Raw genomic sequence first — 20991 nt, 5'->3', positions numbered from 1 at the left:
CAAAATCTAAAGGCTCCAGTGATGCATGTGCCCAAAGCTTATCCAGGGGTAAGGGGCAAATTGAACAAAATAATCCCAGACTACTACGGATGTATGTCTTTACAATGCGTGGTATTACCACACGTACCGTTACAACGCAGGTTTTACAACGTCATTACAACGACTTGCGTCGGGGGAGCTGTATAGTGGAATAGTTTAATTTACTATTCCAACTACAGTCCCCGTGGATAGTAGGGAAGGTGTTGGATAGTAAATTAAACTATTCCCTATCCCACAGCGCCCTCCAGCGCAAGTCCTTGTAAAACCTGCGTGGTAACGGTACCGCGTTGTAAAGGATTTGTGGTAAAGGATGTCCCCCGACTACTACTAGTATTGATACAGCACTTGCTGCCCATTAGGCAGATAGTAACTCCTTCGAGCAAAATATACAGGCTGGAAGCTTCCTAGAGCGATGAGAATGACTGTGTGGGTGCCAAATTGGCAGAAAAATAAACTCCTAATTGTTCCCTCAAACTGTGTCTGACATTCTGGTCTTTTAAAACAAAGGGCCAGTGGTACCATAAGTGTAGCGTGTGTGTGCCACCATCCGTTAAAAGTTAACACAACATAGGCAGCATCTCATGGTATGTTCAGAACATCACAGACTGTTACCCTCAAACGCCACTGCATGAATTAATAGTGGTGCAATTCTTCTGATAATTGAACGGTAGAGTTCTCTCTGCCGCAATACAAGTAATCCACAAGGGCATTTTCAGGAGAAATGTTTTGCCTGACGACATCTCAATGTATTTCTCTCTTCTGCCCAGAAGGCACAACTAAGTGGAAGAACAACAAGTTCCTGGAAAGACCAGTGTGCAGAGTCCTAAATTGGGATCTTTTCAAATGGAAAAGAAGACTATTCCACGGAACAAGGATGTGGGAGGGCAGTGAGGAAACTGCAGTTAGAGTATCCACCAGAAAGAGGTTTACCGAAGGTAATTAACGTGTTCTCCTGATGGATAGTTCTAACCGCAGATTTCTCACCTAGTAAATAAGCACCATAGCAATACCTCCTAAGCTGATGGGTCCGTAGCATGTCCCAGACTAAAACTTTCCACATGACCAAACAGGCAACATGCCCATCATATTGAACCCAAATGTAAAGGAAATAGTCCTTCTGGAAATGTGTGCATTAATGTAGAAATACATCCCTGACAAACATCTAAGACAGGTACTCCACGTGCAACCTAAAAATACTTGTGGCCTACAAGGAACCGCAGGTAGCACACGTGGACCTGCAGGACAGGGATGCTACAATAGGATTCCTGCAGGTCAAACACCAACATCCATCCTGTAGGATCCAGAGGAGATAGAACCTGAGCCAGCATGAGCATTTTGAATTTGTGTTTTCACAGGCATTAAGAGGACAAAAGGCAATCACAGTTACAGTCCTTTCATGGGTCAAAATAGGACAAAGACATCTGTTCCTCTTAGGCACACGGAATTAGTTGTAATAACAGCCAGACTCCAACTTCCAAGGCCAGCACCCTCTATCTGACTCCTTTGGCTAAAGCAACCTGGCCTTCCTGGTGCTAAATGGACAGATGGTCCTCCAAAAGCTGCTCTGATGTAGGTGGCAGGTGTCACTGGTTAGAAAGGAATGGCTGAGCATAGCCCTTTTTGACAAGTTGATGAACTCACATGTAAGATGTAATGCTGTGCCACACTTGAAGGAAGTGTCTGACCAGGACTCGTACTGAATATGTGTGTGCTGCTAAGGGTACACTAAAGAGGTGTTGAAGGTGTTACCAGAGAGGCGGGGACTGGGAGGTACATACCACTGATGGCTTGGTGATTGAGACTGGGCCCATGGGCCGAACTCAAAAGGGCTGGGAGGTCTATTGTGTGGGTGGCGGTGTCTGATGCTAATTCTGATACTTAGTCTCTGGCATATCCCAGAAAAGGGTAACTGTTGGGGGGTGACTGCTGGACTGGTGCCGAAAGGCCCAGAGCATGCCATGACTCAACCCACTTTAAAACAATCCAGGACCTAGTCTGCCTTTTTGCCATACAGGCAAAAAGTGCTGAAGGGCATGTCAATTAGGGACTTCTGGAAGTCCCAGGAGAAGCCTGTGGATTTCATCCATGAGTAGTGCTGCAGTACCATGCTTGTCAAAATAGCTCTTCCTAGACAACCAGAGGTATCTAGGCCACAGAGGATGACAAATGTGACCGCATTCCAGCCATCCTGAATGGTTTGAGCCAATGAGGCCTGTAGGTCTTCGGGGTCTGCTAGTAAGACCTCACATACCTTGTCCCAGACTGAATGGGAGTAGCGTCTTAGAGGGCAGCTGGCATTGAACAACCAATGTGAACATTCTCTTCCCAACATCTCAATATGTTAGAACTCTGGTCCATGGCAGCATGTAACCTGGCGATTGACAAGAGGGCAAGAACATGCATTAGGTGAGGTACTAAACCTACTGGCATCTTGTAGATCCATGTGCCACTTGTCCTAATGATACGGTGGGACAAACTCTTCCCAATTACCCCCACTGTCATCAACCTAGGACTGACTTTTGTCAGAGTCCAAGGCAAAACATTGGTGCAGTGTCTGAGCAAGAATTGATGGTAGTGAAATAGATTTGGAGGATTGAGAATTGACTACGCCGCATAGGATCTGGGAGCAACCTTGGCTGAGACGAATTCAACTCTGAGATGGATACCTCAATAGAAATTGATTAAACTCTGGTGGCATCAATGCTGGTGTCGACGTCTAAGAGACTGGTGCAGAATGTGAGACCAGGCCTGAAGGTGGCAAAGAGGACACTGTGGAACCCAAAGAGGGTTCAAGGAGCACAGGCATCCCCAAGAATGGATCCACCGGCCCTAACCTGACTGAAGATATCTTCGGATCCTTGGGGCCAAAACGCGTGCCAGAGGAAACTGCAACGGTGCCAAAGATGCAAGAATAGCCTCTCCAAAATTTTCAACCTGCTGCAAAATAGTCAACGGACCCAGAAAGTATGGGCACATTGGGACCAAAGTCAGAACTGATTCCTTGCTGGAACAGGAGTGTTAACTGAAGGCACACTAATGCCCTTGTGCCTTCTCTTGTGATCAAGAGTGGTGGGAAGATGCTGAGTCTACTTGGGCATCTTGTTTCTACTTCTTGGACGAACCAAAAGACTTCGATCATGAAGAAGATCCACCACAGGAGTGGGAGCGAGTCCATGGCCCGTTCTGCCGCACATTGGAAGAACATAGAGTGAAAAAAATCTCTTAGGACTGAAGAAAAAGAGAAATGTAGCTTTAGATCCATATTTGAAGGCACAGAAATAAAGAAACTGCTGTAGTGCACATGGGTGGTGCTTATAGGAGGCTTCACTCAAACTGTTGTTAAAGAGAATCTATCAAACGCATGCACACTTTCTCTTCCACTGCACTGCTAGGTCTGCTTGCTCCATCAAGAGAATGGAAATAGGCAAAAAAGTCAACATTAAATCTAAACAGAATAGAAACATGATGGGGGCCAATTTTCATAAATAGCTAGGAAAGAAAGGGAGATGACGACTAGCCCAAATTTAATGCAGGGACGAAAGGAACAGATACAACAGACATCACTGTCTTGCCATTTCACAAAAATGATGTTGAAGAGTGAAGGGTGTAAGCTCCAGCTGCGGCCCAGTCCCAGGATATTCACAGAGTATGAAAGATCATGTTGGATGTTGCCATTTTTGGAAATGATGCTCTGCAGCTTCAGAAAGAGGTGGATAGAGAAAGAGGTGGATAGTGAAAGAGATATAGTGAAAGTTAAGTTGTAAGGACCGGGAAATCAATCAAAATTGATGACAAGACAGGAATCAGAACCTAGAGGAAGTGCTCTACATTAGAGGCAACCAATGAGAAGCATCAGACAGAGCAATGGGCTGACCCCAGAAATGTAATGAGAGGAGCACTTGCCAGTCAGGGGTATGCAAGTAGAAGACTGATATGCGCTACCTTTTGTTTCCACCTTTTGCTTGTAGAGGAAAAAACTCTGGTGTTGCATGAATAGACCAAAAAGGAAAAGGGAACCACTTCAGAATCCCTAAACCTTCTACGTACCCTCATAATAATTAAACCAGCTAAAGAGAATTAAAGCATTGAGTTAAGCTGGTTATTATGGAGAGGCCATTCAAATGTGAGAGAAATTGGGTTACTGGATGAGGGGGGGTGAAATCCTACTCTAGCAGCAATCACAAGCCTTGTCAGAGTGATGCACAAGCAAACCCCAAAGCAACTTGTGCTTAATCCTCTAGTAGCTTAGCATAGAGCAGTCAGGCTTAACTTAGAGGCAACGTGTAAAGTATTCATGCAGCACTTCAAACAGCAATAAAGTGACAAAACAACACAAGAAAAATCCCATACAAATTTAGAAACATTTAAAAACAAGATGAAAATGACAAAAATCCAATTAGTAGGACCGAAGATATGCAATTCTAAAGATTTTAGGAAAAATAGCGCCACAAAGCACCAACTGGATATATCTGGTCATGTAGGACCGGTCAAAGTCACAGGTTCAGGAGTGCCATTTAAACTACAGGCTCACTGAGTTTACTTTTTTATTTTTACAGCTGAATATCCAAATAAATACGGACGAAAGTTACATATTGGTTACGACCAAATACATTTTTTTGCATGAAAAGTCATTTTAGTGAAGTTAAAAAATCCAGTGGTTGAGTGATCAGTTTTATTTAAAAAAAAGTTTTGTGTAACTACAGTTTATGTTCGCAAGCATTGATTTCTTCCCCTTGTCAAGCTCAGTTCCACAGTGACCTTTTGATATCAGTATTAAAGACTCTGCATTGAAATATCATACTATCCAATCAAAATCACTCTGTACAATATTATTTTTTAAATTATTGAGATCTGGCTCCTCTCAATGAAAGAGATGATGTAAAGAAAGAGATACTTACCTTCGGTAACAATATATCTGGTCTAGCCGCAGATTCCTTAACTTAGAATATCTCCCCAGGCTTCAGACTGGATCCGAAAAATCTTTTTCCCCAGCAATACCTCTGCAAGCCGGGAGGCGGCGTCGACCGACTCCATCCGGACGTCGTCCAAGGAAGTGGCGTCAGTGGAGCCATATAAGCCCCTCACGGCGTGCTGACGTCAGTTCTCTATAGGAAACTTTTCCATGCTACAACGTGGAGCCATAACAAACACTTTTATAGCATAGGAACAGTGTGTGATAAAAGATAAAAACAAAATCGTTGAAACAACAACAAGAAGTAACATAAAAATGAGAGTCAAATCATGTAGAATGATAAACAATAGTAAATTGAGAAGCACCCAAGACCATGAAGGAACTAAGAGGCAGCCCACAGAGCACTAGATGCAAGCAAGGGCATACGTGCCATGCCGTGCCCCATCTGGAAGGGGTACCGGCTGCGGCACAAAAGATATGACAAGCCAGTCCCAGGCCCTCACCACTGTATGTAGGGGAAAAAAAACACTACATTGAAGCAACAGGTTGCAAGACAGGAGACTAGAAGTGAACGACCTAAAGAAAGTTCACTACACCCACACTTTTGGGATCGAGGGACTGTATTACCAAAGAGAACCCAACTAAACTGATTGCCATAGAGGAAGGAGGCACAGGCGTGGGTGGTGGGAGGGAATGAAAAACATAAGAACTCGACGCATGAGGAACACATGTGGAGCAACTTGAGAAGGCAGTGAATAGAAGAACGTGAACATAATATGAAGCCCTTAAAAAACGTGGACAGAGTGGAGAGCCAAAGCACTCAATAACCGTCCAACACTCCCTGCGCCAAGGAAGGTGCGAGAACACGCCATCAACCAAACATTAAGATGGAGGGGAGGCCGAAGGGCCCCACGGAGAACAACACACCCTACCCCAGAGGGAGGTGAGAACACACCTCTGGAAGACCAAGGCCACCGTAAAGGTGGGGGGGTGGGGCTAGGTAGAAAACACCACCTGAAATGGTCTTCGCAGAGCGGGGAGGATGGGTGGGTGTTAAGGAATCTGCGCTAGACTGTGTCTCTACCAGATATATCGTTACTGAAGGTAAGTAACTCTTCCATCTGATAGAGACATCTAGATGCAGATTCCTTAGCATAGAATAGAATAGATACTAAGCCATACCCTTTAGGAGGAGGTTCTGCGAGACAATCACCAAGTTCCAAGAGAACTGATTCATCAAAAAACCGACGAAACGCGGTGGGAACCGCAATGCCCGGGCAACGGACATGAGACCCAGGAACCTCCTTAAGGAACAAGAACAAGGGACAGCAAAGACACCACAATCCCACGATGGACTGGGTAAGACCTGTGTTGTGCAGACACAGTCGAAAGGTCAGTGCCAAAGTAAACAACACACAAGAAGGAGTCTTGCAGAAGGCCCTATAATATATGAGGAGGAAGGCCCACAGAGACAACGGTAGAACCTACAGACTAAAAATAGAGCACAGTGGATGGCAAAGGAAACAGTGAGAAGACTGTCTGGTCAAGAACAGGAGCCGCAATAGGAGGCCCGTTTGGGAAAGAAAAAAACACATTAAATGTGTACCCGGAGTACAAGAAACAACAGCGGCAGGTCCGAAACCAGACTATAGGGGAAATCAAGATAGAAGAGCTACCATCAAGCAAAAGCGCGGTAGGTAGGCATGCAGAAAATCGTTCCAAAAGGGACCACTGTGCGGGGATAACCGGCAAAGCTAGAAACACATAGAAACTCTAATCCGAAGGAGAGAGTGATCAAGAAGTCCCAACACTAGGGCAGAAGGAACCTAGTATGGAGCACTCCTGTGGTGTGTGAAACCTACGCCATACACACAGGCGACAGGAATGCTGCCACATATACGTGAATTGACGAAACCCTAAACAGGGGATCTGATCAAGAATTACACGGCACCGGAGAGGGGAATAACAGTCATGGAACAACAACAGTACCAGAGGGGGAGAAATCTGACCTCCAGTGATGCAGGGAAGGACAGAGACCACGATACAGGCAGTAAAGGATCAACAGAATGCTGTGATAAATGTACTCACAGTAATACCACTGAAAGAAGCAATCCTGGCTGAAAAAGATGGAGACCTGTTATTAATAAGCAGCTGGTGTGGGAACCATTACTAGTGATACAAATGTGAAAAAGAACCCACACCCCAGGAAACATAGGGGGTGGAGCACAGATAATGTGGCAAAAAGTTATAGACTAGAGCCACTAAGTGAAGATGAAAGAATATGAACAAGGAAGAAGCGAATAAACAGACCGTGCTTGAGGAAAGACATGAGGCAAAACCTGTGTGCGCCGATGCGGCCAGTTTTCACAGAATACAGAGGGACCTGCCCCCCCAGGGGCGCATGTTCATTTGGTAGACAGGCAAGATGGCCACAGCAATGCTGTAAGAACAGGCCTGGAAAATACAGGAGTGCCAAGCCCCTTTTGAAAAAGCGGGGAAGGGCGCCCCTACGGAGGCAGGAAGGAACTACGGACGAACCGTATACCACCAAAGGAACACCTTGAGAGAAACCAACCCATATGGATCTCACCAGAGGAGACCTCTTACAACAGTAGGAATAGACAAATCGCTGCAAAACTGCCTGGTAAGGAAGTGTAAAACCAAAGGGGATGATGGACGGAGTGTTAAACAATGCAAGCACTTACCCTCAGTCAACTGATCTGGGTTTAATCCATCATCATTCTTTAGCTCACTCCGCCACCCCAGTTCAGACATGGCCATATGCAAATCAGTCTGACCCTGTTCCGCATGGGAACAGTTCAGCCCGAACTGCCAAGCCATGTCTTCCCTGGACCAGAAACAAGCATCATGGGACTGGTTTCTGGCTAATCAGCGGTCATTAGCCAGGCTAGCTTGAATCCAGTGACAAAGTGAGCAAGGGACCCACGTCTGGGTGGCGAAGTGAGCTAAAGAAAGATGATGGATTAACCCCAAATCAATCGACTGGGGGTGAGTGCTTGCAATGTTCAACACTCCGTCCATCACCCCCTTTGGATTTGCTTTGGTATGGAACTGTAGCAATATAAATGGCAACAAAAACCCCACATAGGGTAAGGCACAACCCTACAAAAGAAGTGTCCTTCTTGAGCATGCTTGATGGCAGAGGCTCAAAAGAAAAATAAAGACAGCTAAACTAGCTGTAGCAGAACATGAAAATAACACGGCTGTACAGCCACACAACCCAGAACATCTGTAACCCACAAGGGGTAACGGAAAATAAAGTGATGGTACCGCCACAAAACCAAGAACCCTCCATGAGGATTAAGACCTGGGAAGACAACCAAACATAGACAAGAGAAGCCTGACCGCCGAATCAGCATGGGCGTCAAAAAGAGTGACCCCATCCAAAGATAGATCCCGAAGTTGCTCTTGAACATGCTCTGGGAAGACGCCATTGTACAACCACGCATGGCGAGGAATGACCACCGATCGGGCCATAGCACTAACCACAGAGTCAGTGGTGTCCATGGCAGCCCTAATCGAACTCTGTGCCATATCATGGCCATCACGGATTATGCGGGACAGATCGGGACAAGATTTCTCCGCCAAGGAGGGGAGGAGCAGCTTTACAGCGTCCCATAGGGCGAAAGTAGCTTGAGCAAACACACACACAGTGTTGAGGAACCTGAGTGCAGAGCTTGTGGATGCGAACACATCGCGGCCACATGACTCCAACCACAGAGACTTCAGAGTGGGAGAGGATGAATTGGAACCGAAGCAGTAGAGAGAGCTGCCTGAAGCACAAGACCTCCAGCACCAGGATGGAGGGTCAAACAGGCAGGGTCATTGGGAGCTGGCTGATGGCGATGTGCCACGGCACGCTCCACAGGGTCCCCAGAAGAGAAAACATATAAACAAACCTTCACTGGGATGGCCCCCAGGATTTGGAACTCACTGCCCCCAGAAACCAGACTAAACGCCTCTATTATTTCATTCAAAAAAGAAGTGAAAGAGTTCCTCATGGCAAAACTCACCTACCCATAGTCCAAGGTATCTCTTTGACCAAGCACCCCCTTTCCTTTGACTCCCACTTGGACAAAGGGACTCCAGACTTTTTAGGTATGCCACGCTGACCACTACCTAATTCAACATTCTCATGTTGTACCCTTATGCCTCACTTTTGTACTATGTGCTTTGTATTCTTGATGTGCCTACATTTACACGTTTGTATACCTAGCTTAACTGATTGTAAAGCGCTCTGATATCCACAAGGATATTGTTTGCGCTATATAAGACCTTCAAATAAATAAATAAATAAATAAATCCCCATTGGTGTTTTTGAGAGGAGCAGGGTATCATCCGCAAACATAAGTGCGGGGAATTTACGTATTCCTATTTTTGGGGAATCCAGATCTTTCGCAAGATACAGGTCTTCCACTAATCCATTAAAGAAAAGTGAAAAGAGGGTCGGCGTGAGCACACAGCCCTGCCGTACCCCCTTGTCAACAGGGAAGGGGGCCGTCAGTTGCGCATCTTTTCCAAACCTTACCCGGGCATGTGTGGCCTCATGAAGCCGTTGAAGTTGTGAACAAAGGTAGGATGGAACCCCCATGGTTGATAAGATATTCCATAACTGGTCTCGATCAACCATGTCAAACGCTGACTTTAAGTTAGATATAAACTCCCCTGTTCAACTATCACATGCTTCCAGTGGATCAGCTGTAATCTAAACAGCTGATCAACCGTGGACATCTTGGTCCTGAAACCAGCTTGTAGTGGGGTAAATATGTCATGTGTTCCATCCATTCCTGCAGTCTCCCTAACAGCAATCTTCCATATAGTTTCTGGCGGGACATCAATAAGGCTAATGGGCCTATAATTTGACGGTTCCAGGGGAGAACCTTTCTTATAAATGGGAACAATCTCAGCACCTGCCCAGGTTGGAGGAGTGGGGAGGCCGTATTGAATTGTATTAAATAAGGCTAAGAGATATGGGCCCCAGATTAGCTGTTTGCTTTTAAATAAGTCGCCCGGGATTTTATCCAATCCCGGAGCCTTATTAGGCTGAAGTTTGGCCAATGCAGATGTCAATTCTCCCATAACAAATGGGGGTGCATCCGTTAAACTTAGAAGGTTAAAATTACAGAATGAAGTGCAACTAAAATTTGGGTCAGGACAAGAGCAAGTCAAGTCAAGTCAAGTCAAAGGATTTATATAGCGCACTACATACCCGGAGGGTCTCAAGGCGCTTGAGAAGGGGTGGGGAGTTACTTGTCAAATATCCAAGTTTTGAGTTGCTTTCTGAATGTTAGGTGGTTCTGGGTAAGGCGAAGGTGAGTGGGAAGAGAGTTCCAGGTTTTAGCTGCCAGGTAGGAGAAGGATCTACTTCCCATGGTGGTCTTGTTGATGCGAGGTACAGTGGCAAGGGCTTGGTTGGAAGATCGAAGCTGGCGGGAGGGGGTGTAGAAGGACAGTCGTGTGTTGAGGCATTCTGGTCCGATTTCGTAGAGTGCTTTGTGTGCGTGGGTTAGGAGCCGGAAAGTGATCCTCTTATTGACGGGAAGCCAGTGGAGGTTTTTCAGGTGACCAGAGATATGTTCTTTACGCGGGATGTCTAATATGAGCCTGGCAGAGGCGTTTTGGATTCGTTGGAGTTTTTTCTGGAGTTTAGCGGTAGTCCCGGCGTATAGGGTGTTTCCGTAGTCCAGGCGGCTCGTGACCAGTGCGTGGGTGACCGTTTTCCTAGTTTCGGTGGGGATCCAACGAAATGTTTTTTTGAGCATGCGAAGAATGTTGAAGCAGGATGAGGAGACTGCGTTGACTTGTCTGTTCATTGAAAGTGAGGAATCCAAGATGACGCCCAGGTTCCGTGCGTGGTCTGTCGGGATGGGTGCATTTCCAAGGGCTTCTGGCCACCAAGAGTCGTCCCATGCGGAGGGGGAGGAACCTAAGATGAGGACCTCTGTTTTATCAGAGTTCAGTTTCAGACGGCTGTGTTTCATCCATTCGGCTACTTCTTTCATTCCTTCATGTAGGTTGGTTTTGGCGGTGCTAGGGTCATTGGTGAGTGATAGGATCAGTTGAGTGTCATCCGCGTAGGAGATGATGTTTAGGTTGTGTTGGCGGGCGATGGCCGCGAGTGGGCTCATGTATACGTTGAAAAGGGTGGGGCTGAGTGAAGATCCTTGTGGTACGCCGCAGATGACTTCAGTGGCCTCTGACTTGAATGGAGGGAGGAGGACTTTCTGGGTTCTTCCGGTGAGGAACGAGGTGATCCATTCCAGTGCTTTTCCTTGGATTCCGATGTTTCTGAGTCGCTGTAGAAGGGTGCTATGGCAGACTGTGTCAAAGGCTGCGGAGAGGTCGAGGAGGACGAGGGCGACTGTGTCTCCATTGTCCAGTAGGGTTCGAATGTCGTCTGTTGCTGCGATGAGGGCGGTCTCAGTGCTGTGTTTTGCTCGGAAGCCGGACTGTGAGGAGTCGAGGGATTTGTTGGCTTCGAGGAAGGCGGCGAGCTGGTTGTTGACAGCTTTCTCAATGACTTTGGCCGGGAATGGAAGGAGCGAGATAGGGCGGTAGTTTTTGAGTTCGGTGGGGTCAGCTGTGGGTTTCTTCAGGAGGGCGCAGAGTTCAGCGTGTTTCCAGCTTTCCGGGAAGGTGGCGGATTTGAAGGAGCAGTTGATGACGTCTCGGAGGTGCGGTGCTATGATGGAGTCTGCTTTGTTGAAGATGTGGTGAGGGCATGGGTCTGTGGGGGAACCTGAGTGGATGGAGTTCATCAGGCGGATGGTATCCTCAGTGGAGATTGTGTTCCAGTCATTAAGGATGTTTGAGGGGGGTGAAGGTCCAGCAGATGGTTGGGTGAGTTGGTCTCCGGGTTGGTTGTCGAAGCTGTTGTGGATGTCTGCAATTTTGTTGTGGAAGAATGAGGCTAGGGAGTCGCAGAGGGCTTGAGAGGGGGTGATGTCGTTAGAGTTGGCCGAGGGATTGGTAAATTCCTTGACGATGTTGAAAAGTTCCTTGCTGTTGTGGGCGTTGTTATCTAGTCATTCCTTGAAGGCGGTTTTCTTGGCCTTTCGGATCAGTTGATGGTGTATGCGGGTGGCGTTTTTGAAGGCGTCCTTGGTGCTGGTTGTTGGGTCTTTTTTCCAAGCCTTCTCAAGGGAGCGGAGCGGCAGAGTTTCTTGGATTTCTTAAGATCATCGTTGAACCATGAGGCCTTCTTGCTGCCGAGTTTGCTTTGTCGTTTTTTCAGTGGTGCTAGGATGTCGGCGCTGTTGGATAGCCAGAGGGTGAGGTTGGTGGCGGCTTGGTCGGGGTTTGATGAATGGGCTGGGGGGTTAAGAAGAAGCGATGAGGAGATCTGGTCGATGGCGATTTTGTTCCAGTTTCTTTGCAGAGTTGGTTGGGGGTGGTTGTTGGGTTTGGGCTTGTTGTAGGTGAAGTGAACGCAGCTGTGGTCAGTCCAAAGGAGCTTCGTGGTGTGGCTGAAGGAGACATGATTGCTGGAGGTGAAGATAGGGTCGAGGGTGTGACCTGCGATGTGGGTGGGGGAAGTGACCAGTTGTTTAAGTCCGAGGTTGGCGAGGTTGTCCAGCAGGGTGGTGGAGTTGCGGTCGTTGTTCTTTTCAAGGTGAAAGTTGAGGTCTCCTAGAAGGATGTAATCTTTGGAGGGGAGCGCGTGTGGAGTGATGAAGTCCGTGATGTCCTCACTAAATTGTGCGCTGGGTCCTGGAGGCCTGTAAAGGAGGGTGCCTCTGAGTGTGGTCTTGGGGTCGATGTGGATCTGGAAGTGAAGGTGTTCAGAGTTGGCGAGGTTGACGTCAGAGCTGGTTGAGATATGGATGGATTTCTTATGGACGATAGCGATTCCTCCTCCTGTGTGGCCGGTACGGTCCTTGCGTATGATCTTATAATCTTCTGGGATGGCAATGGTGATGTCTGGGGCGGAGGAGGCGTTCATCCATGTTTCAGTAAGGAAGGCGACGTCCGGAGAGATGGTGTCTAGTAGATTCCATAGGTCAATGGCGTGCCTATGGACCGATCGGGTGTTGAGCAAGATGCATTGTAGGTGGTTGGTGTCGGGAATCTGAGGTGTGATCGTAGCGGAGAGGGTGACGTTGCAGAGGAATTTGCAGGAGTAGCATGAGAAAGGTCCATGGGTGTGTCCAGGAGCGGCTTGGACGCAGTTCGGGGGACGGCCGGGGTTAAGGGCTAGGAGGGTGGTGGCATCGTAGGTAATGCGGGAGGGCTGGGAAATGCGAGGGCCAGGGGGTCTGGCGCTGGGCGCGGGCCAGGCGCGGACGGGCGTAGACGGGCTTACCTTTGGCGCACCTTCTGCGTGGCCGTAGCGCGTGGACGCTGCGCGTGGGGGCACTGGCCATAAATGGAGAGAGGAGGGGGCGGAGCGTGGGAGGGGCAGCAGCTGGGAGGCGGTGGCAGGGAGGAGGGGCGGGCCAGGGAACACACAACAAGATGGAGGGTCAAAGGGAGAGTAAGGCAGGGGCAGCAGATGCACCACGGCACCGGGGGCACAGACCAGTTCCCAGCGTGATGCAAATTTAATACATAAAACACAGCGCTAGGAAAATTAAATAAATAAATCACAGCGCGAGGGTAATGAAATAAATAAATCACAGCGCGAGGGTAATGAAATAAATAAATCACAGCGCGAGGGTAATGAAATAAATAAATCACAGCGCGAGGGTAATGAAATAAATAAATCACAGCGCGGGGGTAATGAAATAAATAAATAAAAGCAGTTACAACTCTGCAGCCTCGATGCGGTGCCCCAGCAGGCCAGATCTACAACAGGAGCCGGGATCAGGGAGCGTGGGGGGAGCGACCGTGCTGGATGAGGTCCAGGTGATCACAGCGCGTCAGAGGAGGTAGGGAGCACTCTGTTCGTGGGTGGGAGGGGCAGCAGCTGGGAGGCGGTGGCAGGGAGGAGGGGCGGGCCAGGGAACACACAACAAGATGGAGGGTCAAAGGGAGAGTACAGATCCTTAAAATATGAAAACCAGGCACCTTCATCAATGTTGGGATCAAGCGTGGTTCCACCTTCCGCTGTCCCAAAATGGACCAAATTCCCAAAAGTTTTACTTTCTTTTAAGTCAAGGGCCAGCCTGATCTCTTGCCATTTTTCCATTTCCCATTCAATTTTTGCATTTAAAATAATACCCGTATAGGCCGTCCTAGCCTCCTTGACACGGGAAGTGTCGGCCCCTTTCAGTTCGGTTAAAAGGGTTTGTTTCGCTACCCTGCAAGGTTTCGTGTACCATGATTTCCTTGGGCCGCCCGAATTGTGGTTATTATTAGTGCTGCTTTTAAAAAAGAAGCTAGCCAAAGCCTCAGTGAGTTCTTGGTGGAGTACACCTAGCTGGCTATCAAACCCAGGATAATTTGTTTTGGAAACTATTTCACTTGTTCTCTCCAGTACGGGGATAACACTGGCATATAGTTTAGGAAGGGATTCATCAGATGGTTTTAACTTGGTCCATCTAATCCGCCTCTCTCCTCTACAATCTCTTATGTGGTGCTTCGTCGCTAGGTCCTCTAGAAGCACTCCACTGGTAGTCCCAGACCATGACTATAGGATTGTTGTCGCTCTCGCATCTTTCTTCTACAGCAAAGTCAACCACCTTATGCCATAATTCTACACTAATTAAGATATAGTCAATGACCGTGGTCTGGCCTGGCCGCTTAAAGGTCGGACGCCCAGGATTGTCACCAAGGAAACGGCCATTACAGGCCCTCAATGAAAAACTCAAAGTCAGAGAGATTAACTGGAGGACTAACGGAGTCCATCGTTTAGTTGGATACATATTTGGGGGGGAGTGGGGGGGAGGTGACCAAGTAGAATCTTCTTCAGCAGTGATTGGGTGTATAACACCACTTAATGGTTCAAAATGACAGTTAAAATCACCACATATTATGAGATTTGGGTTTCCCACCAACCTTTGTAAGAGGTTTAACAAGCTATCAATCGTTGGGGATGTCCCACCATACTGGACCGGGCGAGAATAGACATTGACAATAGCAAATTTCGGGTCATTCTTATTGGAGAGAAGGATGCAGACTATATCTGGGGAGTAGGTCTCAACTTGTTTAATGTTACATCCCATGTGTGAGGCCACCCATATATAAAGGCCCCCGGACGGTCACCCGAGGGGACCCTTGACAGCCCCCTCACAGTAGGCCACATAGCCTGCCCTAAACTGTGGACCTACCGCCCAGGTTTCCTGGAACACACATACTTCCTGGGAGTTGATAGATTCCCCCCAATCTGCTTGGTCAAGTTTAGAGACAAGCCCCGCGATATTCCAAGATAATATTCTTGAGCCACCAGTGGTTAGTTGTGCAGGTGGCCCCCCCGTTCCCTCGCTTAACAGATTACCAACAACAGTGCGTACTGTGTTTCTCTAAATATTCTTTGTAGTACACAGTTCAGAGGTAATTCCCTCGATTATTATTTTCAAGGGTATTCAGTGGGGTTTCAACACCCTGGGGGAAAGCTAATTCATTGTTTGAACTTATTGTCTGCAGAAACATCATTTCACATAAACCGCCCCCATTTCGACCCAGTTTTGATGGTATTATTTTGTCACCACCCATTAATGACATCAGTCTAGATGACTCATCTTTATTTCGACATGGTTGTGCATTGATAGTTTCCTGTTTTTCCATAATTGACGATTGGTCAGTGCCGGCCGTAATCAGTCAGTCCACTGAGTCTAATGCACTAAATCTATTATAAAGGGGGATAGCTGGTGATCGAGCGTCATTTTCCATAGTTGGCCCAATATACCTCCCATCCAAATGTGCCAATCTTTTACCCCCAAACTCTAGGTTCCTATAGTTCAGCTGAGTTGCTGATGATGTATAAAAGTAACCCAAGTCCCTTGACTGTATGCGAGTTTGTGAATTTACAGATACACCCCCATAGACATGCGAAGCAGCCCTTGGATCGTTGAAATTGATAATACAATCTCCTTGGATGTTTTTCTGCTTGGTTCCTACCCAGGTCACCCTTCTTACAAATAAGATTCTAGACTGTGGTCTGTTTGTATTTAACCAGTGTATGGCTTTATTTTTTAACAGGTCATGAGTTTCGGAGCACCCTTGCCTTAGTTCTGGGACGCCAGCCAGAACGGTAACATAGGGGGTACACTCAGGGGGAAGATGTAGATGATGGGGAACATTTTCAACATCGTGGGCTTTCCTCAATCCCCCACCCCTTGGCTCTACAGCCATCAATTTTCCTTTATCAGTTGTTTCTGGCCTCTTAGCATTATTCAGGACTTGTTGAAGGCACACACCTGCAGTTCCTAGTGAGTTGATGCCTGAGTGACCCGACCCCGCCCTACCTCCTCCCTCCCTCAAAAGATTGGTGCCCTGTACATCAACCACTAAATTGCTCTTAACTGTATTATCGAAAGTACTAATTGCGGATTCGAGCTGCGAGAGCCTGTTCTCAATTATCGACAGTCTCGTTACAAGTGGTTTTAAGGATGCATCTATTGGAGCACCTATTTTTTACCAATATTGCTCATCTATGTTCAAGAGCACCGTGGTCCTCTCTTCTATGTTCTCAACATTTACCACTGGGGGTGCTGGAGATGAAGCCTCCAATTCAGCGACCACATCTAGGCTTTCATCTGGTTTACTCCTCTTAGATGCCCTAGAATTCTTAACGTTCTTCCCCTTTTGTTGGGCTCCTCCTCTCTTCCTTTTGGAGGTTACCCCCTGTGCATCCTACTTGGAATTAACAGGTTGGTTGTGGACCAGAACAGTGCATAAAACAGTGTTTTTAGGTACATTTACCAGTAACTCACCAAGGTCCAATGAGGGATTTAGAACCTCTCGCTCAGTAATATTATACAAGGTATCATTTCGGTTTGGACTTGAAGTCAACAGCTGCGAAGCTGGAAAAAGGGGGGGGGGGGGGGGGGGGGAGGATGGAACATTCAGCGGTGAGCAAGCATTGGATATCCCCCCAATGACGACCTCTTTGATAATGTAGGATCCAAGGAGAGTCTACGCTCAGTGATCGCTATCTCGTGGACTAACACGAATGATGCCCTTGTAATGAACTGGTCTAATGTTCCTGCCACATAGCCCAGTCCAGGGTTTTTCTTTGTCTGTCCCTCGCGTGTTGCCATTACCCAGCGCGATAGTGTACTAGTTACAAGAGCGATCAAGAAGTATAACCAATAATCACTTACTGGCAGTCCACAGTGGTGATCCGGTTGAAGAACTTAGGGAGAGGGCCCAGCCCAGCCTCTCGCAGACTCGAACGGGCTCAAACGGGCCTGCCCTTGGCCCGGGCTTCGCCCGTCGCGCGTTCCGCAAAGCGGGAGCTTCGACCTGTGATAAAGAGTGTGCAGCCTCAGGTGTGTCCAATTTCCAACAGCGACCCCCTGGGACTTTGAGTCCTTTGCACCAACTTAGCAGCCTCCTTGCAGCGCGAAGCGGCTGCCGCATTTTCAACAAATGAAATGTTTGCTGACTCTTCCGATTTCAACGAAATGTACGGTTATCAACACTATGGTCATAATTCTTTGCACAAAATGAGTGCACCACGTAATGTTTTCACATACCACCAATGAGAACATTGCCCAACACCACCGAAAGGTAGTTCACAAACGTTTGCTTATTTTTCTAGATTTAATACATCAGATCCACGCACATATTATAGGCTTGCACCTTCATCTGCAAAGAAAAGTATGCTCACTAACAAAAAATAGATATATTCTGCGTCCTTTATTGCCCAACTGACTGACAGGGTCTCTCGACATATGGAAAGACGCTATAAACATTAAAACAGTCTGGAGGACTAAAGAATGGCAGGTTCAGGGAGCCACAGCACTATTTAGAGCATGCCTCATACAACATGAAATGATTTTCCTGAACAAAACTGTGCAACAGACTTCCTCTCTTGGGTTAGCCAAGATTAAGTACTTGAACACACCTCACATTCTTTTGCGTTCACACTTCAAGGATTGGCAAAATTACACAGAAAATGGGGAGGGTACACTAGATGACATGATGCAGGGCATCTCATACAATTCAACAGACCCCAATTGGAACAGATTGTTAGTTTGGTCTATCGACACAAACAGGTGTCTGTCAAAATACAAGGGTACAACCGAGGGGTTTAGTATCCATAGGCCTGACTTAGGCTATGTACAACGAGAACATCTGGTGGTGGTAACATCATACAGTGTTGGGAAGTTATGCCTAGATGGGCTAAGAAACTTGACACTGTCCCAGGTGAAACAACGCTTGTTCCTACTGAGAGATTACATGGATGTCAGGAATTTTTTACTAAGTCCCCGAAAGCGCGTCAGAAACGCTTCTTATAGGCCACATATAATGAAATTTGGAAAATGTTTAAACAGGAAGCTGCGGAGAGATGGTGTGAAATTGGCAGAGTTAACTTAGAAAAGGCTTTGGCTGTGGTTGACAATGGCATGACCACATTACCATCCAGAATCTACTCAGAAGGCAACCTTGTATCTTCTCCTATAGATATAATGGAACAGGATCTTGCCATCTTACAACATGGGTGATCACAGTAACGTTCTATTGTGTTATTAAGCTGGACGCTACAAACCCTCTGCTCTGGCCATGTGCGCTGGCGATATATATATCAACAGTACGCCCAGGTGGTGACTAACAGCCTATTTGGTTTCTCACTACTGTGAGGCTGCCCTCTCATGGGGATGCATTGGGGTTTCCTGATATGTGTTTCAGTGGTAATTCCTGGCATGAGAGGAGTAGCGTAATAATATTTGGTATGTTTGGAATAGTGGTGATAAATGCTGCGTACTGGTGTTTGCAGATTTATTATCACTATTTTAGAAATGCCACGTTTAGAAGCGGGTATTTCTGTGTGCTATGTGTCTTTGTGCCTGCCTGTTGTGTATTGCATGTCTGGCTCTGGATGACAGGGGCTGGGGAGATGCAGTGGCACCAGAAGGGCAGGGTGAGTCAGAGCTAGGCTAAATAGGCCGATCTGCATTTGGAGTAGTGGGAGGAGTAGCACCTGAACCTGAATAGGGCTGTGCCTGCCTTCCACAATGCTGGCTCAGCCCTCCTGTGGTGAGTCTGGGGCCAGAGCCTACACGAACATTGGGGACTGCTGTGCACTTGATAAGTGCCCCCCGAAATGGTTTGGACTAGTTCCAAGGCCCTTTGCCAGGGCAGAACAAAGACATCATGACATATAAATATTGGGGCTGTGACCCCATGTCAGTGGAACTTCTGGAACTTGGGGGAGCACACTGTGTGGACAGCAGTGTGCCAGGAGGAACTGATGCTGAGGGACTGACCTTCTGCCCTGCTTGGCAGCTGAAGGGACTGCTGTTTGCTGAGGAGACCCAGTGTGCTGGCATACCTGTGCCAGCTCTACCCTTGGTAGGTTCCTGGAGAAAAATGCTGCCTGTTCCCTGGTTGTGACTTGAAGTGGGAGACAGGTGGAGTGCTTAATTTTCTTCTCATGCCCTGGACCGGGGCTTGGAACCCTGTGGAATTTCTGCCCAGTGTGTTTCAGCTCCTGGCACGGGCTTGTATTTCAGAAGCGCGGGTGAAGTGCAGCCTCTCTCGCCTGCAAGCAGAGAGGAATTCGGTGGAGTGCTGCTTACTTTTCCTTTCTGCCCTGCGGTCCCTGAGGAAGAGCATGACAGTGCGCCTTCCCCCGAGCGAAGTGGACAATCTTTGATCCTGGGTGCCGGCGGCTGGGAACCCAAGCCAACGGAGACTTCGCTACGTGGAAACTGGAAGTCAGGCAGAGTATGCCTGATTGCGGGCAGGGTTCCCGTAAGGAAAGGGAGAGCCCTGCATATGTTCTGAACCTGATGGTGGGCGGGGCCCCATGCCAATCCAGTTTGAACTCAGCCATATGCAAATCAGAACTGCCAGGTAAAAGAATGATGGATTAAATACAGAATGTACAACGGCAAGCATCTTGCCACAGTACCCAGTTTCAATGTCAAATGGAAAAATTACCTTCATTCCCTTTTTACTATGAGTCTTAGATCTACCACTTGGGTAGTCCCTTAGAAATGAGGAGGGTGCTGAGGTAGATGGACAAGCTACTACATGACCCTTGTAATGTCAGGAAGCTGCTTCCTTGAGTCTCTCCTGCAGGCCATGCAGATTAATCTTTCACCTGTCCTTCAGAGTCCTCCTGGACATAGTCGAAAAAAGGCCTCTGTCTTCAGGGTGATGATCCTCTAATAGATATACAATTTTAAGGTCATGGGGGTCTCACTGGGTTATTTCTTGCCACAGGCAGAGCATATCACAAACTGTGAGGGCATTCTGGCTGGAAAATGAAAGATTCCAGTCGGAACACCAGTGAAAATGGTTCCTACTCCTAAAGGACACAGAATAAGGAGTTCTAAACTAGTGTTTCAATAAGAACTTTTGACATTTTTTTTTCTAAAAAAGCAGAACTCACTGCTCCATGACCCTCTTGCCAGAAGCCGGCAAAAGGAACAAACTTAACTGTCATCTCTAGGGTATGATGGGACACTGAAGGAAGGGGGAGGTAGCCTACCTGATACCACGATCCTGTATTCCCTCAATTCTTGATTTTTGTTAAGAGATTGGTGAGACTACTACTACTTTAAGTGTACATCAGTATAATGGCATCTGATAATCAATCTGCCCTGACATACACACTTATTTGACACAATAAGGATGTGCTGTATATTGAGAATATGAAAATAAAACCATACCTGACATTTTGCCAACACATTGGGAGGAGTACAAATGAAAATGTTTTCTCAAACCTCAATGAAAGGCTTGCGGAAAAAAACATGTATTAGTGAAAGTGAGGAAAGAGCAGGAGGTGTGGGTTGAAAGTAAAATAAAAAGCAGGTTGAATAAATGCCCCTCTTAAGTCAAAAAGTGTACAAAAAAGGCCTTTCTAAACTCTGGCTGGGGGATGGGAGGGAGAGAACTCTAGTGAAATAGTTGCACCAGGACTGACCTCTCCAACTCAGAACTAAGCTCACTGTAGCAACACAAGTTAA

General features: G+C 47.2%; 1 protein-coding gene across 1 annotated transcript in view; it reads right to left on the bottom strand.

Annotated features, from left to right (window-relative positions):
• Positions 1 to 20991, bottom strand: part of LOC147727102 (solute carrier family 71 member 2-like) — a 347082-nt gene that overhangs the window by 123802 nt on the left and 202289 nt on the right. The window lies entirely within an intron of this gene.

This window comes from Lissotriton vulgaris, chromosome 3_1 (assembly GCF_964263255.1).
Source record: "Lissotriton vulgaris chromosome 3_1, aLisVul1.2, whole genome shotgun sequence".
Taxonomy (NCBI): Eukaryota; Metazoa; Chordata; class Amphibia; order Caudata; family Salamandridae; genus Lissotriton; species Lissotriton vulgaris.
Note: the sequence above shows the minus strand (reverse complement) of the source record. Positions and strands in the feature narration are given on the sequence as shown.